Source organism: Emydura macquarii, unplaced genomic scaffold, assembly GCF_026122565.2.
Source record: "Emydura macquarii macquarii isolate MOO-44397 ecotype Brisbane River unplaced genomic scaffold, CSIRO-AGI_Emac_v2 contig_312, whole genome shotgun sequence".
NCBI classification, from domain to species: Eukaryota; Metazoa; Chordata; order Testudines; family Chelidae; genus Emydura; species Emydura macquarii.
The window spans coordinates 15,144,570-15,168,754 of NW_027130449.1; the positions used below are offsets into that span (position 1 = coordinate 15,144,570).

General features: G+C 50.0%; 1 protein-coding gene across 6 annotated transcripts in view; it reads right to left on the reverse strand.

Moving 5' to 3' along the window:
- BCL9L (BCL9 like) overlaps window positions 1-24,185 on the reverse strand; it is a 90,782-nt gene that overhangs the window by 51,821 nt on the left and 14,776 nt on the right. Inside the window, exon 2 of one of the 6 annotated variants that reach the window (XM_067566524.1) lies at window positions 19,372-19,465. The exons of the other annotated variants lie outside the window; for them this stretch is intronic. The gene's annotated coding sequence lies outside the window, so the exon portion shown is untranslated. The remainder of the gene's footprint in view (window positions 1-19,371; window positions 19,466-24,185) is intronic. 6 annotated transcript variants of the gene reach the window in all.

The window sequence follows — 24,185 nt, forward strand, 5'->3', positions numbered from 1 at the left end:
AACCCTCTTAGTGATGGTAGGGGCCTTGGTGCAGACAGGGCACAGGGGCCAAGGGCATTTCACCCCCATGCTGCTGAGATCTGCTCTTAGCAGAGCAATATTGCTGTGCTGGCACCTGCCCTCCCTGCACTCCAGCGGCCATTGTCGCTGTCTCTGGTGGTGGGAAGATGTCAGTGTAGACACATCCATAGAACGTCAGCCATAGCAGGGAACAAAACCCAGGAGTCTGGACTCCCACAGGCCATGTTTAGGCAGCACTGCCTTGCATGCATTACCATTACACTCCTCATAGATGCACACATTGCTGTTTCTGTCTATGTCCTGCTCCAGACAGAAACCCTGTATCCAGGCTGCATGAGTGCATTGGCGAAGCATGTCTGTTCCTTCCAGGGCTGTTGTTAAACCCACAGAAGTCAGAAACCAGAGAAGGCCAAGAGCAGCTCCTGGGCTGACGATCACATTACAGCACATGAAGGAAGAGGGCACTTTGATCAAGCTGGGATTACTTTAAATGATTTCCACGCCAATATCTAAGGCACCGGAATTAGCACCCCAACATCTCAAATCTCCCCCCCCCACACACACACCCCTAGAGGCACTGCCTGTGCCAGACACAGTTCCAGAGTCACAGGGATGGATGGCCTGGATCTGTGTGTTTGTGCAGAGGGGCAGGCTGGGGCTGCCCCAAGGGTAGCAAGTCACCTTGGCTAGATAACAGAGCAAGCAGCACCCCAGAAATATGCCAAATACTCTTCTCTGCTCTCTTTTGGGGAGAGGATAGAGGAGCTCAGCTGGGCCCCTTTCTCTCAGCTGACATCCCCTCGGGTCCAGCTATCCTTGGAGGATGCTGGGACAGCATTTTTATCTAAGGCATCTACCACCCATCTTCTGAGATGGGAACAACAGACAGAGGTTTGTGGGGCAGTATTAAAATTGAGGTTCCTGCTTCCGACCACTAGCTGAGGGCAATGGGAACTCTCCCTGTTTGCCCCCCAACATCTTCTACTTTGCACTGGCCCAGGAGCACTCTGCTGGTTCTTCAGCTGGTATCCAAAGGGTTAACAATGCCCAGGGAGCCACAGGAAGCTTCCCTAATGCTGATGGCAGGAACAATGGGGCTATTGTGGGAGGGCAGGCAAGTGTGGGCAGATTTCTGGCAACTGGATGTATTGCTCCTGCCATGCACTCTCCTCCTTCCATGGTCAGGTACCGGGAGAGAACGAGTCCATCTCCCCAGCCCTCCACACAGCTCTAGACGGGGTCAGAAACAGAGGACACAGCAATCCGTTGCCAAAGGTGGCCAGCCACCCCCAGAAGATGCACTGTGCTGCTGAGCAACGTGGCTTCTACAGCCTCAACGTGGTTTACTGAGAGCCGGGGCCACATCCGAACAGAGACAGATGCACGGAAAGCTGCTAGAGTGCCACAGAATGATTCCTTGCTATGCTTTCTAAGCCACTAGCGGCTACCTGCAGAGCACGGCTAGCAGCACAATCAGAAGTGTTCTAAAGTTGGGGGAATTGGTGGCAGGAGATGCAGGGCTCTCCCTTCACCCCACTGGCATGCCCCAAGGCAGGATTCCAAACGTGGGGCAAGGATGGTTGGCCACAAAAGGCAAAAAACTCTCCCTCTCTCCCCCCAATCCTCTATGCTGCCACCGGGGCACAGCTATAAGAGAACATTTGGCAGCCACCTTGGCCAGTATAGGATCTGCAGCATAATTAGGAGAGAGAGAAAGCAGCACAGGTTGGAGGGGGAGGGGGAGTTGGAAGAGAGACAATCATGTTAAACAAGGAGGGACACACAACAGCAATTACCAGGCATTTAGTAGGGGAGATGTCAGTGAAATGCATTACTGTTGCTGAGCTGGAAAGGAGGGAGGAGACGAGATGGCAGAAAGATGGGGACAAGGAGAGAGGGGGAGCCAGCCAGGCCTTAGAAACCACAACATTGTAGCCTGAAGTACACTAGAGCTTCCAGCAACCCCACCAAGGCTCCAAGGGAGTGCTGGGAATCACCAAACTCCAAGGACACAAATCTCAGTCTCAGACAGAGGGAAGTGAGGAAGCAGGGCAGGATCCAGGGTGCAGCTCCTGCCCTTTCAGTTCATATGGTGGAAAGTCCCCTCTGGAATGAGTGAGGGTTTTAGATGCCAAGGGCACTCTGTCCCCTGCATAGCCAAGCCCTTTACAAACATTAACCTGCCCTCACAGCCCCTTTGGCAAGGGCAGGAGAGCACATCCCCAGGTTTCAGACTGACATGCAGAAAGGGGAAGTGACTTGTCCATGGTTACACAGTGAGTCAGCAGCTGAGCTAGGAACAGAAGCCAGGAGTCCTGACTAGCAGACGGCATTGGTCCATGTCATAACTGAAATATGCTGAGGCTGGCCTCCCCAAGTCACTCTGGATCTTTCATGCAGTGCAGACAGGAAAGAAAACCACAGCCCTGTGTAACTCAGAATACAGACATTAACATCCCACAACCCCAACCTGCTGGGCACAGGCCTGAGATCCATACTGTGAAGTTCAGTTCCAAACATCTGCATGAGCCAAACTCCTGCCAACATGATAGCTGGTAGCTCACCATTTGTGCAGTGCATGCCAGCACTGGCACACACCAGTGAAATAGAAGGCCTATTGGGTTAATGAGTCATGATGCATGTCCATCTCCAGCCCAAGCCTGGCCCCTCAACTTCCCACACAGGCTAAGTGACCAGGGCCTCTCCCATCAGCAGCAACAGTCCCGTGCCACTCACTAATCTGGCAGCACTAACCTTGCAAGTGTAGCCAGTGTCTCCACTGTCTCCACTTGGACTAGCTCAGATACCCCGATCTCAGCTGCTCACTCCCTTTCTTATGTTTAGCAGCCTGAGTGGATTTGCCCAGCATCTCACAGCCATGACGCCCTTCCCACCATTTCACCTGTTGGTCCAAGAGCCTTTTCCACTGCAGCTCCTGTGGCACTTCAAGTCTTAAATCAGATGAAGACATCACTTTTCTCCCTTATCTCTGCCTCTAATTGCTCTCTTCCTCTGAAGTTACCCATCTCAGCAAAGCCCTTTGGGATACAGTGTAAGATGCACTGTACAAGATAAACAGCACAGTATAACTTCAGGTCCCAAATGGGGATCTCGCTGCTCCTAGGGGAAGGGCTAGGGATGAGTCTGCAGCCACTGGCAAAGTACTGACGTATTGTATCCTGTGATCCGTACCCAGCTTTGTTCTTCCTCTGAAGCATCAGGCACAGGCCACAAGAAGATGTCAGATAAAAGGATTTTTTTTTTTTTTTTTTATGGAGCAGCCCAGGCACCTTCACAGGGGAGTCTGCCCAGGAGCAAATGTGTCTCTAGGCTACATCTCCCCCCTCAAAAGATAAGGAAAGAGTCTGGGTGGCCATTGGCAAATAGGGCAAGGAAGCTTTGCCTTTGTTTGGATATCTTTAGTCCTGCTAACCAGTGACTGTAGTACATATAGCCCTGGCTCCTGGAGGCAGCTTAGAAGAGGCAGACTGGCCCCAATTTAACAAGACAAACAGAAAACTGAGCACAGCTAGGCCGACAGTGCAGAGACAGTCACGTCCCCACACTCAAGAAATCAGGAGGAGTATGTTATCCTGGATTTCCAAGCTGGATCACTAATCGATTTGGGTAGCAGTGTGACGTACAGTGACAGAAGGGACAGGACTACCCATATTTGGGTTTGGTTCTGTTGTGTGGTTCCTTGCAGCTCCCTTCTGGAACAGAGATTCTGTGCCTATGCCTTTAAAGGTGGTTCCAAAGACCACACAAGGGTTAAATCCACCTATAAATATCTGTTCCCAGCAGGGCTGCTGCTCTGAACCCTCCTGCCATCTGTTCCCTCCTCTACGACTGTAACATTTGAAATACGTTCCAAACTCTTAGGAGTGCTCCCAAAAATAGACCAGAGCTGTGGCTTAGGTCTGCCGCCTGTCTGTGCGTGCATGAGTGTGTCAGTGTGTGTGTGCCTGCACCAGCGTGAGCTTGCATCCATGTGACCATGTCCGCTCACGCGTGTGAGTGAGCAAGTGTGCCCATGTCAGTGGGAGTCTGTATCAGCGTGCACATGAATGTGCATGTGTGAACGTGCCCACACCAGTGTGTGTGTGGACATGAACGGACCCACATAAGCGTGTTTGTGTGTGTGCAGAAGAGGCCTGTGGCGAATGTGTAACTCTCGCTATGCTTCATTCTCTGGTGGCGAGGGGAGGCATGGTAGAAACTGCTGGATGCACCCAGAGACCCAGGCCAAGGCCTTCTCTGATTCACTTTACCTCCTGTGGAAACTACACTGCAGTAGCGGGCAGGTGCCCAGCCACTGTTCACTTTGAGCATTACCTGAATATTTCTGAGAGAGCCCCGTGCCCACTGCTGTCCCAAGCTCTTCCAAGGGCCCACCCAGACAGTGAGTGCATGAGGGCTCTCTCTCACCACAATGGAGGTGGAGGATGGAGCATCTTGTTCTGTCTCATGGCTGCCAAGCCCTGTAAACTCAGCAGCCTCAGCCTTGGACATCAGCTAGAACATGGCTAGAAAGGTGACTCAGGCCCCCCCTGGGTTGGACTGTAGCTAGAGCGGTGTTAGCTACCACCACACCCGCACTCAGGCACAGCTAGTGGCTGCAGGGTTTCCCCAACCAATGTGTACACAGATTATGGGGGCAAGTCTTGTATTATACACACTGCACATGGTCAAACTCCCACACACTCCATCAGGTCCTCTCTGTCTAGGGACTCATAGTCCCCTCATTGTAGTGTCTGAGTCTCAAACATCAGGGAATTAACCCTCACAGTCCTGAGTTAGTAAAACCCATTCTACAGAAGGGGCAACAGGCATGGAAAGATTCAGCAATTTGCCTGGGATTTCCAGAGTAGAGCAGGGAACTGAACCCAGATCTCCTGAGTCCCAGCCCAGTGCCTTACCACACGTCCATGCTTCCTCCCTAAACCCCACCACTAGCTTGTCACATGACTCTTCCAGGAGCCAGACAGTTCCTTACCCTCCCTCATGCCAGTCAAGAGGATTCGGTCCAGCTGTGCTTGCAGTCTGGGTAGGGCCTGTGTTTTGGAGCGACCGCCTCCTTGCACTTGAGGAGATCCTCTTTCTCCTGCCTCCTTTTAAATAGGTTAATCTCCAGATTGAAAAAAAACACCCTGACCAGAATTCACATTGAGGAGCCAGCACAAGAGCAAGCCCTGCCCTTGGCTAATCCTATACCCAAGGATAAAAACCTAGAGCACTTGGCCAAATAGAGTGGAAGGAAAAAACGAAGGCCCATCAGCAAGAGGCCATTTCTTCACAGTGAAGGCTAATCAAGGATTAGAGAATACCCAGATTTTGCCTCCAGCTCTCTCCAGTGTGAAGATGTCTCCCCTAATGATTCGGCTAGGGTCATATACAGTGATAACTACAAAAGCAGCAGGGCTGGGCATCAGATCACGGAGCCTGAGGGTTCTGCTTTTATTCAGATTATGGTCCCAGAAGGGACCTCCTCCAGGATAGCAACCTCGGTCACAAGTAACACCATGGAATGAATCAGCCACAGCACAGCACACTTGGGACTGGACCTGCCTTTCAAGCACAGTCGCGGTGCCTGGGAAGCGTGTTGGGTTACAGAACCTGGGGGAATCTTTTCTAGCTGTTTATTACCAGCATGTGGCAGACCCAGGAGTAAACTGACTAGCTATGGTCAATGCTGCCACCCCTCCAGCCCTGGGGCACTGCATTTCGCTATAACATGCTGTCTATCAGCTTTCCATTAATACATTTTAAAAGAGACAAACTGACTGCCAGGGATGGTCAAAGAGTAGAAAATACATTATCCCACAACCTCCCATGGGATTTGCCAAACGCTTCACTGACTGAACAGCCACTGCGCTAACGTGTTACTTGGCCCTACAGAATCAGCAAGACAGAGTTAAGGAGCAGAGGTAGATTCTAACTGAACAAGGCCCAGATACAAATCTACAAGCTGCCCAAAAGATCAGGAACCCTCCCCCGAAAACACACACACACACACACACACACACACACACACACACACACACACACACACTTCCCATTGCCCATCCCCTGACAGGACTCCTCTATCTCAAAACTGAATGCTCTTGCCCACCTCCAAGTTTTTCATATGCCCAAGATAGGATCAATTCAACATGGGGTCCAGCACTGGACATTATGGAGCAGATTTTCCCCAAGAACCCATCATCCAACGTGCACCCAAAATCTGACTCCAATTGTCGGCACTAAACATTTGAAACTCTGGCCCTTAAGTTTCAGACTTCTGGCAGGGGGATATGCTGGGAAATAGCCACACAAGCACAGTCACCTCAGCAGAGCGAGTCGACACATCCCTAGTGTCTTCCCTGACAGAGAAAAAAGTAACCCATTGATCCAGGTATCGATTGGATGCAAGAGTTTGTTTGTGTTTGTTTTAAAGTTTGCCCATGGGTCAGACCTTGTTACAAACGTCTATCTTGGTTGATTACGTTAGCAACAGGCTGTGCCAAGCTCCTGTCACCTGCCTGGGGAGAAACATGCAGGCAGGTGTGGAAGTTAAATAGTTCCTCAGGGATGCTGCCCTCCTCCCACTCCCTCACCATTAAGAACAATTGCTAGGAAGGCGGAACACCACAAACAGCTGTAGTGCAGCCCACAAAGCAGTGCCTGTCCTCTGGGAAAGGCAATGCAACAACTGCCTACAATGTAAGATGTCAAAGGGGCACTGACTGCTATGGAGTTTAGCAAGGATTTCAGTTTGGGTGGGAGCTGGAGAGGAGGTTTGGGTGGAGGGGTTTCAAGAACCCTGCCATTAACAAATCCATCTTTGTGGTTCTTTTCCTTAATTTCATGGAGAATAACTAGGATTTAAAGATTGCTGCAGAATTTGTAACCCAACCAGCACTAGGCTAGGGCATAGGAGCCAGAAAGAGAAACCAACCAGAAAATCATGAAACTAACCAATCTAATTTCATCCTCCAGGAGAATCACAAAAAGCAAAAACACAACAGTGAGGAGCAAGATGATTTTCAGAAAAATCTCTGGGGTTACTGCCAACATCAGTAATGATCATGATGCACGCGCATTCCCAGCGCTGTGACTGGCCAAGCTCATGTTTACACCAAAGCCAGTAAACTGGAGTTTTCACACTGGGTGCCTCCTATGAAGCACCCAGATAAAGGTGCCAGTTCTCAGAGCTGCTGAGTACACACAACTCCCACTGAAGTCAACAGCGTTAGGTGCCCAGGGCTGGAACTGTTGGTGTACACGTCTAAAGCACTGTGATGCATCTGAGCAGCCTGAGGTCATTCTGAGTTAATTAATTGTCTCCTCTTCCAGTCCCTAACAGGGACTCTGGCCCCCGTTCACCTTCTCTCCCAGGGTCTGCTGATGTGAGCTCAGTGAGTCATTTCTGCAACACTGAGGGTTGGATTTCTGCAGCAATTAAAAAAAGAAAAAGAAATCCCAAATTTTGTTTGATGGGTGAATTTGGTGTTTATGGAAGCAACAAAGTAAAGGCACTGAGCATTGCCAGGCATAGTACAGACAGGCTCCCACACCACACAGCTCTGCCAATGCATCTTGGGCCAGCAGTCATAAAACCCTGGAGAGAAGATCAATGTACCCTCATTGGGCACAGAATGTATCGGATAAGCCACACTTTGTTAGGGGACTTTTTTAGGTATTGATGAAAAGGGGAATTACTTGAAGACTATTAAATATGTTTAAGGCAATCTGATGCTCGACAGGACTGGGCTCTCGGGCCACAGAGACATATGGCCACAGGCCCTAACCGTTCTTTCTCGCCACACCTTCCAAAGCCAGAGGAACTGGGTCTTAGAGACTGAAAATGGAGTAGAAGGGAGGAGGAGCCTAGGGCTAGGCATAAGTAGGCGCAGTACACATTTCCCAAGCAGCTGTGCTAGTGGATCCTCATCTTGACCCTGGAGCACTTCCTACTGTCCCAGCTCCGGGAGTCCAGGCCCTCCCTAGCTCTGTCAATAGCCCCCACTTTTGATCTGCACTATGCTGTGTGATTCCAGTCCTAGACTCTCCACAAAGCTCTGCCAACACGTCCGGTCTCACCTGCATCACCTGCCCTCCCTCCCCACCTCCCACCAACAGGTATCCTAGCTACTGAGCAAACTCTGGCCTTGCCTACACGGCATCATCTTCACAGCTGTGCTCGGACAGGTAACACTGAGTAGTGCACAGAGGGCCATGGATCAAAACAGAAGAATGGTTTTATATGTGGACAGACAACTTCAAGGAGAGGAGCGCCGTTTCCCAAGTGCCCAGCTTTCCTTATGCAGAGCAGGGGGCTGAGGTGAAAGCTACGACTTTGACCCACGGGAGCCCCCAGAGACTTCTCTTCATCGCATTCCCAACTCTCCTTACATATCTTAAGTTCACTTCATTTCAATGGTGTGAAATATACCACAGTCCATTCTCTTTACAGGAGGATTTATTTCCCCTTTTACATTTCGTAGCCCATCACATCCTCTTCTGCTAAAATAAAAACAGTAAATCAATTTCTCTCCTTCCCTGCCTTAGAAGTAGGGATTGCAAGTGAGTAATGATATATTACGTGAGAAGGCAGCAAACTAGTTCAGACCAGTGCGAGTATCCTCAGATTTCAGCATGGCTCATAGCAGCCAAACGACTCCTTGTTTTTCTGCAGGCCCCTCGCTCAAGTACACAGAAGCCAGAGTACGGCTGAAGCATTTGCCAGGATTTGTGTGTTTGTAACAACACCACCACAAAACACACAAATTAAGAAAATCTGTCCCAGATACTGACTGGCCAATTTGCATTTGAAAATTAATCTCACCCCAAGGAATCTCCTTGGCTTGTTAAATAAGCTCTGCTACTGTGAGGAGCTGTGCACCTCAATTCCTGCGTACCCCATGCGAGGCTGATTACACACAACACCGCTCTTAATAGGGTACACAGTGAAAAATGGAGACGTAGGATAGCCATGAACACTCAGTGCAGCAAGCAAGGAGCTGACTTGGCAGCAACGAGAGATGTCAGTCACCTGTTACAATGCCACCCACGGTCTCCCCAGCTCCTGGAACATATCACTGGGCTGCCCATAGATGCACTATTGAAGTTAGGCAGGCAAGAACCAAACAATCAACAGCCAAACAACAGCTCACAAGGAACCAAATCCTCCCTCCTTCTCTCCCATGCACCCTGCTTTTCCCCAAGTTTAGATACCACTAGGTGGTGAAGGCAGGAACGGACACAGCCAGAGTGTGGTTGCCTAGGGCGAGAGACTGTCCTGGCTCCCTTCTCTTTAAAAAAAAAAAAAAAAAAAAGATCACACTCCCTCCTGGCTTTAACTGTTCACTCAGCCCACGAGTGAGTGCTGCTTCATTCCCATCTGACACATACCACTGCACACACGCATCCTGTTGGCACGTGGGCCTGGCTGGCACCTCCTCCTGCAGGATGCACACAAGGGAGAAGGGACTGAGGCCTGTAAATAAATTCCAAAAGTGATCAGACGCGCCCTGGCAAGTTACCCAGCACAGGGACAGGAAGCCTCACCAACACAGCCACGCAAGAGTGGGCAAGTCCCAGCATCAAAACCAAAACTCCACTGCAATCAGAGAGCATCCAGGAGCTGTCCTGTTATTTTCAAAGGGTTTCTCCAATTTGATTGGGTTAGTGGCTGGGTCAATGAAGACAGAATCATACCATCCATTCCCATAGGCACACCCTGTCCCTGCAAGCTACAGATGAGCAAAGCACTACCCTCCAGCAGCCCCTCCTGGCACCAGATGGCCACACAGAGCAACAAGAACTGAGGGGCAAGGACTATCTACTATCCTGCACAGCAACAAGCACAACGGGGCCCCATTCTCCATCAGGCCCTAGGTGCTACCACAATACAAATAAATCCTAATAATGACATCTGCTGCCTCACCTGAGAGGATCCTCTTAGATGAAGCTGTGGCGACAGACCTCACAGCATGGAGAAAAGTCAGGTTGTAGTTTGAGTTAGTCACTAGAAACACCCTCCCAATCTTGCAGCTGCAGAATTTGCTGTCTCCCCCGCACAGGCTTCAGGGGTCAACATCAGCCATCACTAGTACTAACTGGCCCCCTTGCCAGTCCCAGCAGAGACACGAATGAATGACTGGCCATGGAGACCGAGCACGCTTCATGCCCTAGTGGGGGAGAGACCCCGGTGAGCCAGGAATAAGGAAAGCTGGCCTTGCACCACACTATCTGTCATGCCCTGGGTTGTCAGTCGCATACCTCATTTATAACAGCACTGCAGTAACAGCCCAGGAAGGGTGATAGGGCTCCAAACCTCCTGCCTTGCTGATGGCTCATGTTTGAAGCACAGCCAGTGTCTCAGACATGCTCTACAAGAACAGGCCTTTACTTGCTCCACAGGCCAGATCCCTGCACCAGCAGCTGTGACCCAGAGGCCACACCAGCACCCAACGTTTTCCCCCTCCTTTGTATCTAGCACAGCAGCAGATAGTGAGCTGCAGCCCATTCCACATACCAGTCATCCCCCTAGGCCCACTTTGCAGCACCCCCAAGAGATCCTTGGAGAGACCTGTGCACAGCAAGGACTCCAGCAGAAAGAACAGCAAGGGAAAGGAATCAAGCACAAGGACTAATGGAGAACAGAATTAGACCACCAGCCAATCTAGAGCTATGTAGCATACCATAGCCCTGGATGTTAAGACAGTGAGCCATCCACAGTCAGCCAGCTACAGAACCATGCAGAGGCCGTGTCTGATCTAGAACTGTAGGCTCTAGAAGTACCCAGAGCAGACAAGATCTGGACGCACCAGATCTGCACATGCAGAGGGTGATATATATCTCTGAAAGCTCGTGGCAATTGGGGGAGGTTCCTGATGACTGGAAAAAAGCAAACATAGTGCCCATTTTCAAGAAAGGGAGGAAAGAGGATCCAGGGAACTACAGACCGGTCAGCCTCACCTCAATCCCTGGAAAAATCATGGAGCAGGTCCTCAAGGAATCCATTTTAAGGCACTTGGAAGAGAGGAAGGTGATCAGGAACAGTCAACACGGATTCACCAAGGGAAAGTCATGCCTGACCAACCTGATTGCTTCCTATGAAGAGGTGACGGGCTCTATGGATGTGGGGAAAGCGGTGGACGTGATATACCTTGACTTTAGCAAAGCTTTTGATACGGTCTCTCACAGTATACTTATCAGCAATTTAAAGTAGTATGGGTTGGATGAATGGACTATAAAATGGATAGAGAACTGGCTAGAGCATAGGGCTCAATAAGTAGTGATCAAGGGCTCCATGTCTAGCTGGCAGCCGGTCACAAGCGGAGTGCCCCAGAGGTCGGTCCTGGGGCTGGTTTTGTTCAACATCTTCATCAAAGATCTGGAGGATGGGGTAGATTGCACCCTCAGCAAGTTTGCAGATGACACTAAGCTGGGGGGAGTGGTAGATACCCTGGAAGATAGGGATAGGATACAGAAGGACCTAAACAAACTGGAGGATTGGGCCAAAAGAAATCTGATGAGGTTCAACAAGGACAAGTGCAGAGTCCTGCACTTAGGACGGAAAAATCCCATGCACAGCTACAGACTGGGGACTGACGAGCTAGGCAGCAGTTCTGCAGAAAAGGACCTGGGGGTAACAGTGGATAAGAAGCTGGATATGAGTAAGCAGTGTGCCCTGGTTGCCAAGAAGGCTAATAGCATATGGGGCTGCATTAGTAGGAGCATTGCCAGCAGATCACGGGAAGTGATCGTTCCCCTCTATTCGGCATTGGTGACGTCGCATTTGGAGTATTGTGTCCAGTTTTGGGCCCCCCACTAGAAAAAGGATGTGGAAAAGTTGGAGAGAGTCCAGTGGAGGGCAACAAAAATGATTAGGGGGCTGGAGCATAAGACTTATGAGGAGAGGCTGAAGGAACTAGGCTTGTTTAGTCTGCAGAAGAGAAGAATGAGGGGGGATTTGATAGCAGCCTTTAACTACCTGAAAGCAGGGAGTTGGACTAGATACCTCCTGAGGTCCCTTCCAACTCTACGATTCTATCCAAGAGCAGCCCTTTGTCCACTCCTTGGACCCTCTGCTTTATTAGCTCTCTCCTGGGATCTTCAGAATGCAGGTTGAGTGGGAAGGAGCTAGAGTTGCCAAGTCTCACAACATCTGACGTTTTTCTTAAAGCCCCAGTCCCTGGAATCCTGTGAATACAGGAAAATCTCAATCCGATTTTAACAAGTAAGTTTCTAGCCCTTGTGATTACAAAGAAAAGCGTGAAAATGCTTCCCTCCTCCACATGTACCTTCACTGACACCTAGAGTCCCTCCTGAATGTGCTGTTCCTCCCCAAAGTGAACCTAAGATAAGGTCTTTTCCCCAGGGTGTCAGAGAAGGGGAAAGACACCTGGGATTTTGGGACCTAAAGGAGGTAACTCCCTCCAAGCCCTCAGGAGGCTGTGCAGGTCTGACCCAACCAGCCCGAGGCCTAGAGCCATTCCTGCTAGAGCAGCAGCCTTTCGGGCAGGAATGCTCCTTTGAGGGAATGTGGGGGCGTTAAACAAGTACAGGGGCTGGCAGCGTTTCTGAAAGCCTTGAGGGAAATCTACACTTCCAAGGCTGGGTGATCTCCCTTGGGCATTAGTAGATCCTAGGGGGCACCCCGAACATGGCCAGTGTCAGGGAGAGGCTCTCAAATCCTCCTGTTCCTGTTCACATCCAACCCAAGACCCTCCAGAAACGAGTTGGGGTTGTGTGTGCGTGCATCTCAGCCTCATGTACTTTGCCCTGGGAGTTGGCGCGATGGCCTGGGAGTGATGCAATCTCACCTCTGTGGGAGGTGGTAATAATACTTAGCATTCAGATTGCTTCTCAGTGCACAAACAGTAACTAATGGTTCCTCGGAGCACCCCTAGGGGGGGCAGGCATAGACACCAGCCCTGCCACCGAGCCCCAGCCACTGGTGAGGTGGACAGTCACTGTCATGTGAGTGCTCCCCTCTGTTGTCCAGATGCAAAGCTCATTGCTGGGGGAAAAGCCAGGCATTGGGACATCAAGGCCAGAAGAGTTTCACACTGAAGTGCCCAAAGCTGGACACCTACAGAAGCAAATGGTTGATTTTCAGAAGTGCTAAGCATCCACAACTGCCATTCAGCCATTGGGAGCTAGGGCTGGGTGCTCAGCACCTCTGACAATCAGGCCTCTCATGCATTTAGGCTGCTCATTTTGGACACCCATGTGTGAACATTCTGACGCCAAGTTTCTTTTCAAACAGCCTCCCCTGCTTCTGCGCCATTCAAGCCACTTGCACTGTAAACATTTAGAAATCAAATTTTTCACCTCTCACCTCCTTTCAATCCCCAAACACCTGGCCTGTGGCTGGTGCACAAAGCTCAAGCCAGGGGGTCTCCTGCAATACAACAGGAAGACAGGAATTACCCTCAACTAGCTCGTGTGGCCTCAGGCAACCTCTCTGTGCCTCCATTAACTGTCAGTAACATGAGGGTAATAGCTGCCTCACATGGACATGGGGAGGCACTACTAGCTAGCTGCACACTTGGAGCCACACAGATAAGGTGCTAGAGAAGTGCAGAGCATTAGCTTTAAAATTTAAAGTGTCCAGAGTCCATTTGCTGCCAGGAGTTCAGCATGCAGCTCCCCAAACCTTCAGAAACCCCAGCACTGTGCATTAAAGAGCATGACAAAAACAAGCTGCCACCCAGCACCTTTTCCCTTTAGACTGATTCTCAGAACAAAAGCTTCCACTTGTCCCAGCCCTGAGAAGGATGAGGCAGAAAGAGGTTTGTTATGAATACATGAAACTGTCGCTAAGTGAAGAAGGAAAAAAAAAATACTGAGGAGAGAAAGAGGGAGGGGACAGAAACCACATTTTTATTTCTGGTGGCCAGCCAACCGACTGACTCAGCCAGTTTGGTCTCCTGCCATATAGATTTAAAAACAAAACCTAGCTCTCAGAGAGGGGAGAGCAGGGGATTCAGATGAATGTGCTTTTTTGTTGACTGCAAATGGATCCTAGACCAACCCAATATGTATTTAGGAAAATGGTTTCTCTATCACACTTTGTATAAGGTCTCCAGCAGTGCAGAACACAGCACGGGTCTATGGCCAACACGCTGTACTCTGAAAACGCCTTGGTTTGAAAATAAATAAAAGCCCAAGGCTAAACTGAGGCCTGCTCCCCCTGCAGATCCCTCCAGATCTTGAAAGAGCTTGGGGGAAAGTATTACTTGTTTGTTTGACAGACATTACCAGGGTTGGGGGGCATGTACTATCCGTAGAGCGGAAAAATAGCCAAGCCAAAGCAATATGCAGTGGGAGAGCTGTTCCTGAGAAGTATATTTGGCTTTGTGCATGTGTTTAGAAGTGAGAATGACTTGGTTTCTTTTTTGTCGGTGCAATGATCCACAGGCCCAGGGTTTGTGGCTCCAAAGCCTGCACGCTGTGGGTGTTTCCCCTCCTTCACCCACAGTCTGCCTGAGAATCTGCATGAAAGAAGCAGCAGGAGTGAGGAAGTAATTGTTTTAAAATATTGACTCCTATTTTATTTATCTGGATCCCATAGTGCCCATGGCAGGATAGCCTTTCATAATGAGTGCAGTGTTCTCAAAGCGCTGTACAAACATGAATAACTCCCCACACCCTCTGCTGCAGGAACTACCTGTACAGCAATGCTAAGCACCAATGTCCTCAGCGCAGTACCAGATGCACACAGCTTACAGCCTCAGCTGGAGCGATCAGTGAAGTCAGAAGGGAAAGAGCACCAACTGGCACTTCCCTGGTTTCTTGTGCACAGATCACACCACGCTTTATAAATACTAGTTGGCAAAGTCTCCTGAGGCTCCCACACAGCAATCACTCCTAGAAAGTGGCCAGCTTGGCTGGAAATTAATTCTAGACTCACTGCAGGGACCACGGAGGGAGCTGGATTACCTCAGGAGTTGGAAAGATTTAAGTGTGGCCACTGTATTGTTATTGCCATTTGTAGATGATGAAACTGAGGCACAGAGAAGCTAAGGAACTGCACAGCCAGTGGCAGAGCTGGGAATAGAACCCAGGAGTCCTGACTCCCTATTTCCTGATGTGACCATTAAGACAATATTGCCATTTAATGAGCTACTGTAACCCATCCCTTTAAATTGGCATTTCAGGGACTGTTGTATGCAAGGCTCCTTTCCAACAAGGTATAGTCTACAGCACAAGCCACAAGCCCTCACACTTTGAGGGGTCACAGTCCATGGTCAGAGCAGACACAGGATTCTACATGTGCGCACACTGGTAGGGGGGTCAAGGAAAGAACAGGCAGGTTCAGAGACCCCCTAGAGGAACCATTCTGGAGAGGCCCTAATAAGGCATGCAGGCATCCCAGTGAACACAGCATGGTCATTACAGGATTATGCAGGAAGCAACCGGACAGGCTGACCGCCACACGTCTAACAAAGGCTTCCATGATGAGATCCATGACTCACAGCTTAGAACCAGCAGCTCTGAAGCTCTGCAGAGCTACAAGCCTTGGGCTACTGGGCTGGTGTTGCCTCTGGAGAAGAAGTTCCAGGAAAAAGAATTGGAGGGGGCAGGGGTTAGCACTGGAACTAAAAGGGGAGATTTAGTGACTGTCTGAAAAAAATGGCTGCTTTATTGCAGGCAGCTTGTAAACTCTGGAGCCTGAAGGTCTGGGAGTAATTTCTCCCTCCCACGTGCTGGGCTTAGTTTGTACTGGGGGTCAGAGGTCAGTGCTTTTCCAAAGCATTCTGGGAAAGAAGCCAACTGGAGCAAGCTGCTAAACACCACTCCTGCAGCACAGAGCAAGCTGCTGCACAGAATTAACCCTTTGCATGGCAACTGCTCCGCTGCTTGTCTGTCCCAGCAAGCATGATGCTGTTTGCCGAGATAAAAAATGGAGTGGTGGAGGAGGAGGATTCTCAGTAGCGGAAGCCTAAGAACGTGCTCCCCTGAAAACACCAGGAAGGTTGTGGGGAATGGGCTGAGAGTTACTTCCCTCCACACGGGGTGGGAGAGTAGCAATGAGTCGTTTCCTTCCCCCTTGTGGTGGAGGAGATAGGGCCCCACAAACAGCTGCTTGCTTGGTTTGCGTTTCAGCCAGGCCCTAGCCTGGGGACGAGGGAGATAGCTCAGCAACAGACATCAGTAGAACAGGAGCATAGGTACACCTCCCCAGGTGTGGGAGTCAGTGCGTCAGTTCCATCCGTGGCCTAGAGTCAAATGCCAGTATATAAGTCTTAACGGCTTCCCAGCTTGCCAACAACTGTAACTACCAGCAAGGATTAGAGGCTCCACGAGCGCCAAGCATGTTAGAGCTGAGGAGTCCAGCACTGAGCTGGGAAAAGAATGGCGCCCAGCACAGCCTGAGCTGTTTGCCTTGTAGTGAAGGGTCAAGCTGTACCCAGAACCCAGCCCTATCCCAGCTAGTCACGCTCAGGCCCAAGCACTAGGGATGGGAGAGGATGATATTTATGGGCCACAGGGGACATAAGCCATTTTAGGATGTGAAAGAAGAAACAGTTCCTTACTGTAACTGGTTCTTTGAGCTGTGATGCTGATGTGTATTCCGTGCTTAGCACAGTGGAGTCAGAGAATTTTGCCTAGCAGTACCCACAAAAGGCTGTACTTGCATCTCATGTTCATAGCCCCTCCTCTGGCTATCTGAGGTGGCAGTGCCTCAACCGCCTCAGTTCCTTCACACCAAATGTCCAGAGACCCAACTCCAACGCAGAGGGGATGGAAGGAGAGTTGTGGAATACATCTGCTTCACACCTCGAAGAACCACCACTACAGTAAGTAACCATTTCTTCTTCAAGTGGATGCAGCTGTGATTCCACTTAGGTGGCCCACATACAGTACCCACCAGAGGAGGAGGGGCTCAGAGTCTACCTAAATAAGGATTGCAGGACTGCTCTATCAAAACTTGCATCCTCTCCGGATGACATGGCAATGGCACAATAGTTAGTAAACGTACGTATCAATGACCATACAGCAGTCCTGCAAATGTCCAATATTGAAACGTCACTGAGGAATGCTATTGACGTTGCTTGCACTCTCGTACAATGAGTTCACAACTGCTGAGGGGGCATAGCTGAAACAATTTCATATACAGTCTTGATACAAATGTTATCCATTTAGAAATCATTGTGAAGAGACCCTTTGCCCCTTCATGTGATCTGCATGTGACACAAACAGACAAGGCGAAGGATGAAACACTTTAGTCTGTCTAGAGAAAAGGCTAGACATTGACTGACATCTACTGTGGGGAAACAGTGCTCCTCTGGAAATGAATGCAGAAAGAGCACAGGTAAATATACTGCCTGGTTCAAATGAAACTGAGAAACCACTTTAGACAAACATTCTGGGTGTGGCAGTAAAGTCACTTTGTCCTTGAAGAACTGTGTATAAGGGGCTCTGCCATCAGAGCCTGCCACTCCCATTCTCCTTCCGATGTTATCATTGCTAGGCATGCAGTCTTCTGACATAAAAACAGAAAGGGACACGGTGTCAGGGGCTCCAACAGAGGTCCCATCAAAGCCACTAGGACCATGTTAAGTTCCCACAGAGGAACTGGCCCTCAGACCAGAGGATGGAGACAAAGGGGCCCTTTTAAATATCTTGCAAGAAGGTCAGAGAACCAGCACTGCCTTGGCCACACCTGGGCAATGAGAACGACCTTGGCCTGATCCACCTTCAGCTTGAGGATGAGCTGTGGGAGAACTGGGATTGGAGAAAAGCAGACAGGAGAGCCAACTGCCAGCGGAGATGGAACCCGTCGGACAAGGAGCCCAGACCGAGGCCAGCTCGAGAGCGGAACAAACAACATTTCCTGTTACCTCTTGTAGCAAATAGGTCGATCACTGGAATCCCCAAGGTTGCAAATATGACCTGGAGGATACTTGTCTGTCTTCAGGGACCACTTATGACTCAGGTAAGAATTCCTAATAAGATGGTCATTGAGATGCTTCTGGACCCGGAGCAAGTGATTGGCTATAGGAGTGATACTCTCCTTGATTCAGAACTGCCACAATCGGATTACCTCTTGGCAGAGCACCCTGATATGTGCTCCCCCTTGCCCGTTCACATAATAATGACAATACCACCGCGATGTAAGTATGTGAACCACTGAGCTGCTGATATGGTCCAGAAAAATGTGACAGGTATTGTAGATGGCCCGAAGCTCCAGCATGTTGATATGCAGTGAGGCCTCCTGCTCAGACTACAGACCCTGAACTTTCAGCAACCCAGATGTGTTCCCCAGTCCATCGGGGAGGCGTCAGTGACAACAGACCTGATTGGTAAGGGCCAAACAAACACTGACAAACACTCTCCAGAAGTGTCCACCACTACAAGGAGTCCAGGACCAGTGGAGGGAGACAGACCAATCTGTTCAAGGGGTGGAGTCAGACGGTAACCTGTACTCAGCCACATTTGAAGGGGGCAAAGATGCAACCTTGCAAACTGGACCACCTGCATGCAAGCGGATGTGTGGCCCAAGAACCTCCAGCACATCTGAACTGTCATGGAAGGCTGAGACCGCAGACTGAGGCAAAGGTGGCAAATCGCTTGAAAACATCAGTTGGCAAAAAAGCTCTCGAACTCGAGCTCTCGAACCCAATCTGACGGTGCTTAGGACCCAGCTGTCAGTGGTGATAAAGCTCCAAGCCCTTTTTCCCCAACCTTGGAGAGAAGGATGCCAACGTCAGCCGCCATCTTGACACAAACCCTTGTGTCACCACACCAGCCACTTTCCCTCCAGAGTAACTTCAATATCCAAGATGGCTTTTTCTCTGCTCCCCTTTGGGCCGGCAACAGGCTTTTACATGGACTTTCTGGTTCTCCCCAGCATCTCAGGTAAACACAAGTCTGTTAGCCTCTCCTCAGGCTGCTGGTACTACACCCATTTCCAAGGGAAGGTTTTAAACACCCTCTGACCAGGTTCCCTTATCTCTTTATCACTTCCTTTCAGGTTCTGGGAAAGAGCTCAGCGTGGGAAGGCCTTTGCCATCTCACTCCTCTGATGCTATAATCCTGGATCACCTGTGCAGGTGAGAGTTTAGCATCCTGAAGCATTTCGACTTCCTTTCCCAGGGACACGTGTGCACATTTCTGGCCTCCAGCCCAGTCCTGCTGCCCCCACCCCTGCCAACATCTGCCAGCAAACCATGAGACAGGGAGTTCCATTATGGTTCTTGGCAGCATCTCTCATGTGCCACATGCACTCGCACACACAGCCCCACCTCTTAAGGGCCTCAGCCTCTTCCACTTGCCTCTTCTTTCTTATATACAAAGGCTTGCTGTATATACAGGAAGGATGGGCTTGTGGTTAATGTCCAACCAAATTACCTGGGTTCTAATCCAAGCTCTAGCTGCATGACTGTGGACCACTCACTTCCTCCTTCATGCAATGGGGCTGATCCCAATCATCGCAGTTCAGCACCTTAGATAATATAAAAATACACATCAGCTTCTTCCCACCCTGCCAGCTGTATGTGGCTCCCCCCTACCCCCACAGTGAACTCACCAACTGCAAAGACACTCCTCCAGGCCCTTGCCCCTTCAACTGCATGGACTTCCCCCCCATAGCACCCGGACTTCCCCCACCAGTCTCTGTCCAAATGAAGCATAGGCTCCTTGGGGCAGCACCTCCCTCTTGGTTTTGTACATGACCACACTCATTGCTGGTGCCTGGTAATTAAGTGCCAAGGCCCAGCAACACGTCTGAAGATGGCCCTTCCCTTGAGAAGCCTCTGTTACCAGATCAGAAACAGCCCTCTCTCTCAGACACGTCCCACCCTAAGCCCCTAGCTGTCCTGTAGGTCAATGACCTCATCACCTCCTTGTTTCCTCAAAGGGCCCCACCCACTGGTCTCATTCTAGTCCCACGCTAAGTATGTTCCTCTACGATTTAACTCTTCACTTGTGCATCTAAGTGCACCTCCTGCTACTGCTCCCTCCTCCGTGCCCAGCACTGGCAAGGGGTGGCACTGTTCCCTAACATAGGCTTCTTGCTGGACAAACTGAGGGGCATATTGTGTGACATCATGTCATTGATAACTCGTATGCCAGGTGCAGTTACTCTATGTCAGCAGCGGATTCTGAGCTCCTCTGGGGCTCTTATGGAGCTTTTCCACCTCCGTGGCACCGACTGAAAAGACGATGGTAACTGTGAGCAAAATCAAACCCATCTCACTCCACCAGGAGACTTTTGTCTTCTTGTAAAAGCCTCTTTGAATCTCTCTCTCACACATCATAATGCTTTTGCCACAGAGCATGAAATCATCCACCAGGTCCATCCACTCCAAACTCTCATGTTTCTGCAATCTCTCCAACTCCTTCTTTCAAAATCTGCCTTTACAGTCACCACTGCTGAGCCCTCTTTTATCCTCTACTATTTTTTCTGAGTAGCAGTCCATGCATCTCACGTGGAGGCTGCCCCACAGCTTACAGGCCAGCTGCCCCTTCATGCTGCTATTTGCTGTTCCCTACCTCATCTTGGGAGGAGGGGGTACATAATGCTGACTGTGCTCCAGGTCTTACTCCCCCTTTTTCCACCTGTCATTAACAGTCCTGCAGGGAAATGGGAGCTTGAATGGGATTTTCCATTCTCCACCACGTTTTGTCTCTGTTGTAGCTGCACATGGGATGGCATCCTAGATCATGTCAACAGGTACATACCTGTCTCCAAAGGAGCTCTGAGGCTAGAAGCACAAATCCCACAGCTAATGGGCCTCAAAAAATGTGTCAGGGAAAGAGAAGGTTGGGGATAAGGCAAAAGTTGGACTTTAGATTACCTCCATCTTCCCCTCCTTCGGTTCCCCATTTACGTGCCCACAGAATGCCACCTTTCTGGATCATTTGCATGTTCGCACACAGGAACCCAGCACAGCAAGAGGCCAAAAATTAAAAAATAGAAAGCACTGCAAGGTTGGAGTACTGGCACCACAGCTGTGACTTGTGAAAGCACTGAGTCTCCAGGTCACTGTCACAGGGGAAGAGATCCATTAAACTGGCTTTCCTTCAGCCCACAGAGGGGGTGGAAGGGAGGGAATCTTGCCACTGTTGGACACAGGAGGAGGAAACAGACTCTCATTCTTGGAGAAAGGGGCCAGTTGTGCACCTGCAGCAGCACACACTGTGCTGGCAACCCCACCCTCCACACCTACATGGGATACTTCTGAGCCAGACACCAGACTCTGGCATGTGGCCTCGAGTTCACAGCTGAATCACCTATATCTAGCTCTAGCTGGATACCAGCCTGGAGGAGGTTTGCCTGTAAGGCAAGCCAGACTGGAGCAAGTGACACCCAGCTCTCAAGCTTTCCCCCTCCAGCATCCTCCCTGGATTTTTAACCTACTATCCAGTGAGAGGGAAAGCTGCTTAGATATTAGAGAACCAGGGAAACCATCATTTCAAGGTCCAGTGAAGGAGCCTATCAGAGCAGAAGCTTTGGTTGGGGTGGGGGAGTGATGTAAAGAGCAACTCAGTTTATAGGGAAGCCATTGCTGCCTGTCTGCCAGGAGGCGGGGGGGGGGGGGGGGGGGGAAGGGGAAGGAGAGGAGGCAGCAGATGTCTGCCGAGGGCCCACTGCCCTCCAGCCCAGCAATAGGAAGGCGGCAGCAATTGAACAGGACAAACATGACAGCTTCTGCTGAGAAAGCTTACGTTGCCTTTTCCCTCCAATAAGCATTGCCGGGAGAGATGTGAAACAGGAGTCCCAGGACCCTGACCCCGGGTCAAAGAAAGAGCTCAGCCAGTGATCTGGAGAACCTGGATGCAAGGCAGGAAGAGCCCCACAATAAAATCCAGCAGTCCTTGCATCAGGAGTAACAGACAGACATAGAGCAACTCTCTCTCTCACTTCTGAATTCGGTGGAGCTGCAGGCCCTTGTGCCAGGGCTGCACTTGGGCCTGAGACCCCCAAAGCCTGGAAGATAAAACCCTGCCCTCCTATAGCTCCTTTTATCCACAGATCTCAATGTGACCAACAAATAGTTACTGAAACCCCTCCTCATCTCCCAGTGGTTATGGCATAGGTGCCTGTGGTAGCGTCAGTAAATCATGAGGAGAAACAGGAACAGAACTCAGGAGTCCTGACTCCCAGTCCCCAACTTTAAGCACTAGACAATTCCCACCTGTCAGGGAATATACAGGCTTACAGTCCTGAAGTGAAATAGGAGCACAAGTCCCATTTATGTCAGCCTGTGAACGCTGATGGAGGAGCACAGACTGGTCAAAGCACTGCAACTTTACTGACTTGTGGATGTTCAATACATCAGAAAGTGTTATCAGCTGTAAACATAGCACAAGCTATTTGCTCATCTGTTTTGCATTTGAGTTTGTGTTCTCACAGTAAGGAAGCTAATGAAAGGCCTGAACTTATCTTTTTCAGCATAGAAAAGTATTTTAAACATGAAACTTATTAGTAGGAAAAAAATTGCTATGTAAAAACTGAAACTCTATTAACAATTAGGAAACTAATTAACGAAATAAGAACAAAACATCCAATTCAGCAATTTAAAACTATAAAATGGAAAGCCACTGCTGGCATCATGGAAATAAAAAATCTGTTGTAAATTGTTTTGTTTGTTTGTTTTAAAGTACAATATTTGTCAACCTGGAGAAGTCTCAACTCCCAGCCTCCTAGGGGAGTTACTGACATGATAGCGCATAGATACAGCCATTTGAAACCACATGGGCTGCATGTTCTAAGCCCAGGTACGTGTACGTACGTACGTACGCACGCACGATGCTCAACCACCCCCATGCGGTCCTATCCCACCAAGGCTTCCATTCTGAAAGAAGTCTGGAGGTTCACAACACTAGCAGCTGCCTTCACACACACAATGGCAGCAGCATAAGGAGTGTAAGCTGGAAGCAGACTAATATGGGGGAAAGTGAGGAGCTGCAGCCAACACATTTTGTTCTATACATAACTGACCATGAGAATGTCATTTAAAACCCTCCAAGGCCCTTTCTACAAGAGGATTCAGAACCTGACTATCTACACAGTGGAGGTCATCAGGCTTAGATTTTCTGTCTGCCACAGAGGGAGGATTTCTCCACGAGGACCAGAACGTAGATTAACCCATGCTTTTCTTGGCCAAAAACCAACTCCTTGCATCATGCTCAAAGGAGTCATGAAGCTAGCAGAGTCATGGTGAGCACAGTTCTGCCCAAAAGAGCAGGTAGGATCTTTCTCCGAGTCTGGGCTTTAACGGAAGTCATTTAGACTGTGCTTCCAGAGACTGCCAGGAGTCCACATGGCACGCAAAAAAACAACCCAAGTGTATGTGCTTGCATGCAGAGACTTCACCCTGCCCATGTGCGCACATATACAGTCCCCTTGTGAACACACCTCTAGTTCTGTGCATTATAGCAAAGCATCCACATTGCTGAGAGAGTGGCTGCTTCCCTCACTTTCTAGACCCAAGTTTTTCCACTTCCCCGCTATCTAGCCTGGTTTTCAATTATTGGGCTGCATCTCTCTGGCATGGAGACAACTCAGTACAGACTCAATACTCCTTCACCAAGTGGCACTGGGAGGTATTGGGCCTCAGCCCAACCCCAGGCGTGACTTGAGAGTCACTTGGGCAGTAGAGGTCTCAGTTCTGAAAGTGCAGCTATTGACAGCTGCAGGAACTCAGCTGCTCCTAGAATCAGGCCCCAGGCCATACTAGTAACATTGCAGGCTGGCAAATGCTTCACATCCCAGGAGCACCTGGAACCTCATGCTACTCTCATCCCACCCTGCTAGTCCCCTGAAACGAGACACCAGTGGCAGCCCCAGGTTTGAATGGGGAGGCCCAGTGCTGGATCTAAGTAAGGAAACATTGGGATGGCTGGATTCATACTCTGCAGCTAGAGGGCGAGAGTACCCAGCCTCTAAGCTTTAGAAAATACCCCAATAAAATCCAACTTCCACCCACAAAATCTGTTAAAGAAAGGGGGGACCATTGCTCACTTCCCAGGCTGGGGAGGGGAGGTGGCCCCATCACTCACTGCCCTGGGGAGGTGTGCCCTCTGGCTCCTGCACAGCACAAACCAGAGGAGGAGGAGTAGGGCACAATTCTGATGCCTGCATCCCACTCCTCAACTCGCTCAGGAAGCGGCCAGGCTTGCTAAGGCTGCCACATCAAATAGAGACAAATAACAAGCAA